The sequence below is a fragment of the Cyprinodon variegatus genome, unplaced genomic scaffold (assembly GCF_000732505.1).
Source record: "Cyprinodon variegatus isolate N-32 unplaced genomic scaffold, C_variegatus-1.0 Scaffold3, whole genome shotgun sequence".
Taxonomy (NCBI): Eukaryota; Metazoa; Chordata; class Actinopteri; order Cyprinodontiformes; family Cyprinodontidae; genus Cyprinodon; species Cyprinodon variegatus.
The window spans coordinates 3,308,175-3,315,518 of record NW_015150456.1 but is presented as its reverse complement, the minus strand read 5'-3'; positions in this window follow the sequence as shown (position 1 = coordinate 3,315,518).

The window sequence follows — 7,344 nt, the reverse complement described above, 5'->3', positions numbered from 1 at the left end:
CAGTGCACTTTTACTTTCGCCCTCTGGGGGGAGCCTCGCTGGAAAATCAAAACCGGTTGCATAGTATACCTTTAACTCTTGTTTTCTTATATTGACTTTCTTTAACCACAATCAAATGTCTGAACCTGATTAGAAATCTTCACCAGGACCAAATATGTCTTGGAAACATTCAGTTGCTGGTCCATCGGAATAGAAAGAATGCTGACCACATATCCTGGTCAGGTCTGCTCAGTGGAACAGTGGGTAGCACTGCTTCCTTGCAGCAAGAAGGTTCCAGGTTCGATTCCTGGCCCGTTGTCTTTCTGCATTGAGTTTGCATGTTCTCCCTGATTATGCGTCGGTTCTCTCTGGGTACTCCGGCTTCCTTCCACCGTCCAAAAACATGACTGTTAGGTTAATAGGCTTCTCTAAAGGTCTTCTCCTTAGGTGTGAATGGTTGTTTGTCCTGTTTTGTCTCGGTGTTCCTGCACTATATTGTAAACCCACCTCACACCCTCAGACAGCTGAAGATAGGCACCATCATCCCTCTGAACCCCGCTTGGGATAAGCGTGACGGTCACTTAATGTTCTAATGTTATGACTAGTTAACCTATAAACGATTCAGAGACAGAAATCCATCCAACAGTGACTATTTGATCTATGCTTAAGTTTTACAAGCTACATAAAATTAAGAAAAATTGAGTTTTCAGCACTCTACCTGCACTTTAACTTAATTTGGTGCTTTTATAACTTTTAGAATAGATTGTTGCAGCTTTCTGGTCTCCCTAAAAGAACTTTATCTCAAGAAGAGCTACTTCAGAACTCAGACATAATGCTGACGATGAGCTTTCTGCTCACTGAACACTGATTTTTTTTAGTCTCTGCACTGACCGTCAGTCCATTTTAGAATCGATTTTATGGTGTTCTAAGTTGCGTGTGAACCCTTATTAAACCAGCCTGTTTATCAGATGCGCTTCTGTACTGTCTTTTTTATTGCCTGGACTGAGAACTAAAACTCTAAAAAGGTACACTATTAAAAATGTTTTACAAATAAACAGATTATGCATTTTGTATGAAATGTCTTTGTCTCTTATTTACTTGATAGTTTGGCCTTTGTCCATTTTTTAAACGCATTCTTTTTTTAGTGCATCCCCTCTCCGTTTTAGTGGTTCTGGAAGACATGATGCAGCAGGAAAATAATTTAGGATTTCTCTACTGACCCTAATTCACACCTGTATATTCTTTTCATATTTTTTCCATATTTATTCTCTTTCCATGGTGAAAAGTGCAGACGTAACACCGGAGTCTGTCGACACGTGACTAGTCTGCTTAAAATACTTTAATTGCAATTTATAATCCTTACAACTAACTGTTTCACTCACTAGTTTCACAATATTGTAAAGCATAAGAACTTGCCAGCTGTTTCTACTGCAACAGGAGACAATGTTGACATTTAGGCAACTTGCTGTTTCACCACTTTATGTATTCCGTTTACCATAAGGAATTAGGGTGCAGATAAAAAAAAATGCCGCTGTAATTTCCCTCTGGGATTATTAAAGTATGTCTGATTCTGATTGATCGTGACCTCCTATCAAACTTTGCAGGCGACTTCTTTTCTTGGGATCTCATCTGAAGTTGTAAACAGAGTGTGGAATCGCCCAGAGAAGAGGAGTGGACACAGCCTTTTTTGGGGGGGAGTGGAGTGGCGGCCTATTGGTTAGAGCATAAATCATGGAATCCTTAGTTTCTGAGTTTGAGCCCCACTCCCACAGACGGCCATTCTGGGCCCCCGGAACAAGAAGACCCTTAATCACTGTACACTGTTCCCCGGGCGCGGCAAAATGGCAGCCCATTGCTCCCCAAGAGGATGGGTTAAATGCAGAGAGTGAATTTTGTTGCTCTATACTTGAGACAGAATAATAAAATCTGGAAAAAAAAAACATTCAGCTAAACTCGGCTGTGTCTAAATAACTGTTACTCAAATATCAAAGCCAGGACCGATGAACAACATAATCATGTCCTGCTACAACATAGATGCTTCACTCACCTTGGTATGCTGCATGCTTGAAACATAAACCATTACTAAGATTCTACTGCAGCATGTTTTGAGTAATTTGGCAGATATTTATGTTACCACTTGAAGGCATACACAGTGCAATGAAAATCAATTCCTACAAGGTTTTTAGTAGGGCTGGGCCACATGACCTAAAATCAATATCAGGATAAATTGGGCAGTTTTACCCCAATAACCATAAATACAGGATAAATGCTTCAGCTCCTCTATCAGAACTAAAGGCACGTGCAGGAAATGCAACTGATCTATTTATAATTTACCTATTGAATAAATCACATAACACATTACTTTGAATGAAATATTAAAGTCTTGCACCCATTCAAGTTTAAACATTCAAAAATGTCTCATTGAAGAGGAGATAAATGTTACCTTTCTTGCAAACATTTTTGTGCAAAGGTAATGGAACCTTTTGCATATCTATGAACTCAACAGCGTGGTTGTGTTGTAGGTGGTGGAGGTTGGATGTGTTACTGAGTCCTGACAGTTTGCAGATGAACTTTGCATCTCGTGTTCTGCTCTTTTGCTCAACATCGATGGCGTAATTTTGGTGCCACCGAACTGAGCGTGCAGTGAGAACAATGTGGATTGTTTAAACTTGCACACCCTCGGTCAAAACCGGTCTGCCGCGCGCTCAACTCTGACAACGCGCTCTAGACTTCTTTGCAGCTCTTAGCGTCATATCGGCTCTCGTTTGATTCCACAAGATTAACTGATGTAATTTCGTTTATAGCTGTGTTAGACGCTTTTTCACTGGGTTCATCCACCAGTTGCTTTGTTTACGCTTCTGACTGGATCGGTGGAGTAATGCGATTACACACCTGCTGCAGTATCTTAAAGGGAAACGAAATTCCAGCCACACGCACGCACAGACAAAATGGCAGAATTATTTACCATCTTATTTACCGATATGGCAAAATTTGCACTGGTTATCGTACTGTAAAAATCTGGTTAATCTCACAGCCCTAGTTCTTAGATAGAAAAATAAATGAACTAGACATCCTAAAAAGAGCAGATACCCTATAATGATGCATTTAGACCAGCGGTCTTCAACATTTTCCAGGCCAAGGACCCCAAACTGATGGCGAGATGGAGCGGGGACCCCCTAATTATGCACTGGAAAAAATCAAAATCTAGATAAGTAATATTTTTTCTTAAAATAAGTGCATTTGTTCTTGGATTAAGTAGGTAAAAAAGACATTTTGTCACAAGACAATTTACATTTAAAGTTAGAAAACACAATTTGCATTGTCTTATTTTAAGTGCATTTTGTCTAAATATCTTATTTTAAGAGTAAAAATACTCATTCCATTGGCAAATCATCTCATTAATCCACTCAAATGAATGTTAAATACACTTAGTTTAAGACATATTTACTTATTTTTAGATCTTTTTTCCAGTGTGAAAAAGTGTTCTATCAAACTGGTTCTATAGTCACTCTTACAGATGGAGTAATGTAACTAAAGTAATCCCTCCCTGGGATTATTAAAGTATTTCTGATTCCTGGTTGATGGGACAGGTGTTGTGAAAACGGTGCCCAGCCTGAAAGAGCTCCTGTGTGTCGCTGAATGTGAGCATTGATGACTGAAAGACATCTTCTGCCTCCATTTATCTGTTTACTACAGTGTGTTGAATTCATGTTAATGTGGATTTAAAGAGATTTCAATTAGTGGAAATAATTGCAGGGGGGAATATTAAAAATAAAGTATACTCAACCAAAACTTTTGCGACCCCCATGCAGTGCCTCCGTGGACCCCCTAGGGGTCACGGACCCCCTGTTGAAGACCTCCGATTTAGACCCCTGTTACGCACTTTTTATACCACATCATTACATATTACAAACTAAGGAAACACTGACAACAGTATCAATTATTGATTGAGATACAATGGCAATACATTTATACACTGTAATAAATAATCTAACCGTTTTTGGCTTTTACTTAATCATATTTAGTTACTGTAACACGATTGTTTCATTTTAGCAGGGTAGGACATAAAACAATTGTGTTAAAGTAAATGCCAAAATAGGCTGAATTTTTTTTTTTCAGCGTGGAATATATATAATTTAAATAAAAATAAAATCGATACCGAGTTAACTAAGCAAAAATGAAAGGCTGAGCTTCCAGTCACTCCACCAACCAACCATTAAAACCACACATTTGCCTAAAAGGATTTTGTTGCCATCCTTTGTATAACTTTGCTATACCCTTTGCAGATTTATGTTTAGGCTAATTTGTTTTAAAGTCATCAGTGTTTCTTCTGACTGGAAACAAGATTGGGCCAGCAGAGTCCTGACTTGAATCTAATATACAAGCTGTGGCAGCAGCAAAAGATTAGGGTGATGACAGGAAGGCCTTTTAGCCTCAGACTTGAAGGTCATCACAAAACATAAATCATCAAAATGTCAGGGGAAAAAATGCAGACGCTGAACAATTTTAAGAACGTTTTGATGACTGTAATACCCATAAAATTAATAATGTTTTTTCTTAATTGACTCCAGAGTCAAACAATATAATTACTGAGGTTCTTTAGTGGCTGTAGAAACCTCAAGGCTCATCCGCTTTGGTTGTATTTTTGTTCGAATTAGTTTTCTTCTTTAAAAAGTCAGAAAAAATGCTAAACCTAAATTATGTATCGTGCATCAGGAGGATACATGTACTAAAGTAGATGCTGTAAGGCATTGGTGACAACACAATTTAAAGAAAGCAATAGAGCAGCTAAATGAAAAGTCGAGTATAATGACATTCATAAAGAATCAATAGTTACCAACAATAGTGCTTATTCAGCATGTGCAGCTGCTTTCTGCAGAGCTACTGCATGGATCCACTACAGGCTAATAGTGTTTAACCCTTCTCCTTTGTGGTGCTAAAACTGCAATTATCAACTATTTAGAGGAACGTCGGTATTACCTCAGTGAGAAAGTATGTTCACTCCTAATAATGCAACTTTTCTAAATAGTTTATATGAATGAAAAATGCATGAAGACTGACACATAATTGTCTGTCTGAAGGCTACCAGGAAAATCCCGTATTTATGTTTAAAAAAAAACATGACATATGGTAATGTTTCAACTTGAGTTAAACTGAGCAGTGAAGGTTTAATCATAACAACTGCTTCCTTACTTAAAGCAATATCTTTTCTGGTATTATATGTTTTGACAGCCTACAGAATTAATTATAGCACGCTGGCTGCCCTAACCAAAAATAATCAGGGGACTGATAGTGGTCTGACATTTAACTCTGATTCATAAAAAATTCTGCATTCCTGTTTTGTTTTTTTAGATGTGAGGGTATTGGTGGCCTCGTAGTTATAAAATTCAATTCAGTTTATTTATATAGTGCTAAATTCATAACAGATGTCATTACAGTTCACCAGATCATCCAGTCAGATTGATTCAAAGTTTTCTATCTAAGGAAAACCAGTTGATTGCATCGACTCATTGATCGAAGGCAATCCCTCAAAAATAAAAGGGAGCTGTTTTCTGGTAACCCTGCAAGTTCCCTAGCTTGAATCCCACAGACGGCCACTCTGGGTCCCTGAGCATGTAGCCTCGTGAGACCATCCTGATCTCGTGAGCTTTCAAGGTTTCACTCGCTAATCAGTCTGGAGACTCTCCGTTGAAGAAAATTTGGAGCCGTTCACCAAACGAACGTCCAATCAGCGTTGGCTTTGAGGCGGGTTGAGGTGCGACGCAACGAGAAGCGCGACAGTTCAGTCTAAAGAACATGGCGGCTTCAGCCGATGAAACTAGCGTTAGCGTGGCTATCGAGCAAGTTTTATCGGAATTACAGAGTATTTCTTCACTGAAAGAAGAGCAAAACACTGCTCTGGAGGCTTTTCTCAGAGGAAAAGATGTTTTTGCTCTTCTCCCGATTGGTTTCGGCAAGAGTTTGATCTATCAATTGGCTCCTCTTCGTCGTTGCTCTGTTACGTCATATGCTTCATTGATCTGATTGGTTTATTTGGCCCGTCTATCACCAACATAGGCCAATCAGCTAACCAGTATTTTCGCCCCTTCCCAAAATTACTTCTACGGAAGGTTTCCAGATGGATATGCGGAGCAAATCAAGACAAGGAACTCAGACTTGCAGTCTCAGCAAACATGTCCTCTAAATTTCAGGGTTCAGTTAAAGTTGAAGCTGTTGAAGCTGTTCACCAAAGTTCAGCAGGTTGAGTGCTGCTCGTAAATCAACCACAACCTCCCCAAAAGCAAGTTCACAAATCACAGTATACTTCAGAAAAGGTGGCTATGAAAACATGCTAATAGCACACAGCTTTATGCATGATAACACTACACAGACACAATTATTCTAACAAACACCTAGTTTGCGTCACGTCTTATTTCTAACTTTGTTACTGAAAGCTGGGAGAACATTTATTGGCCCATTTATCAGTTTTTATCAGACTTTTATCCGAATATCAAAAGCTTTCATTGTCCACCCACACAGGTGTTTGCACTCATCGTACCTGATTGGATCCTATCTGAGGACAGCGTGGGTGACTCAGCTGACATGTAGTGCTGTTGGACCTGATAGCAGGGGGATTTCAAGTTTCTTTTTTAATCTTTTCAATTGTCTAACTTGGCTTATCTCTAATAATTCATTCTCTATTTTCAATCAAATTCTCCCTTGGCATATTTCTAATCAGGACTGACAAAAGTGAATTCATGTTCTAGCATAGTAATGATCAGCTTGTCATTTAAACAGGGTGTAGTCTCGCTTACAAGGCTTTTCTTAGTGCAGACACCCTCAACACACAAGAGTGATCTTACATGAGGAAAAACTGTAAATAATTCCCTGGGTTTGCCTCAAAACATATTCACCAAACGCTACCTGTCAAAATGCATGACTCAACCTCAGCACAGGGAAAACATAGCAAGCAGCAAAGCCCATTATGTAAATGTTTGCATCCAATTCTGAAAATGGTTCAATTAACGTTTGAAATGTCACAGTAAACTAGACTGCCAATTCTGCATGCCGCTTTGAACCAGTGATTTCTAAAATGTACTGTGATGTAAATTAATCCTATTTTTATCTCAGTATTTTTAATTTTAACCTTGAATTCCATGAAGAACATTTCTTGCATATCATTGCTCCCCACTGCAGCCTGGAACCACAGCGGTGACCGAACTGATTCTGCACACATACTCATGCTGCCTCACAGAAAGAGAGCGACATAGAAACACACACACACACACACATCGTTCATCCACAGAGACCTGACTGATAGCCTGATCCATTTCCTGTAACCATTAGAGGCGGCCCTCGATTATGCAATCCATCCCAAGGCTATCA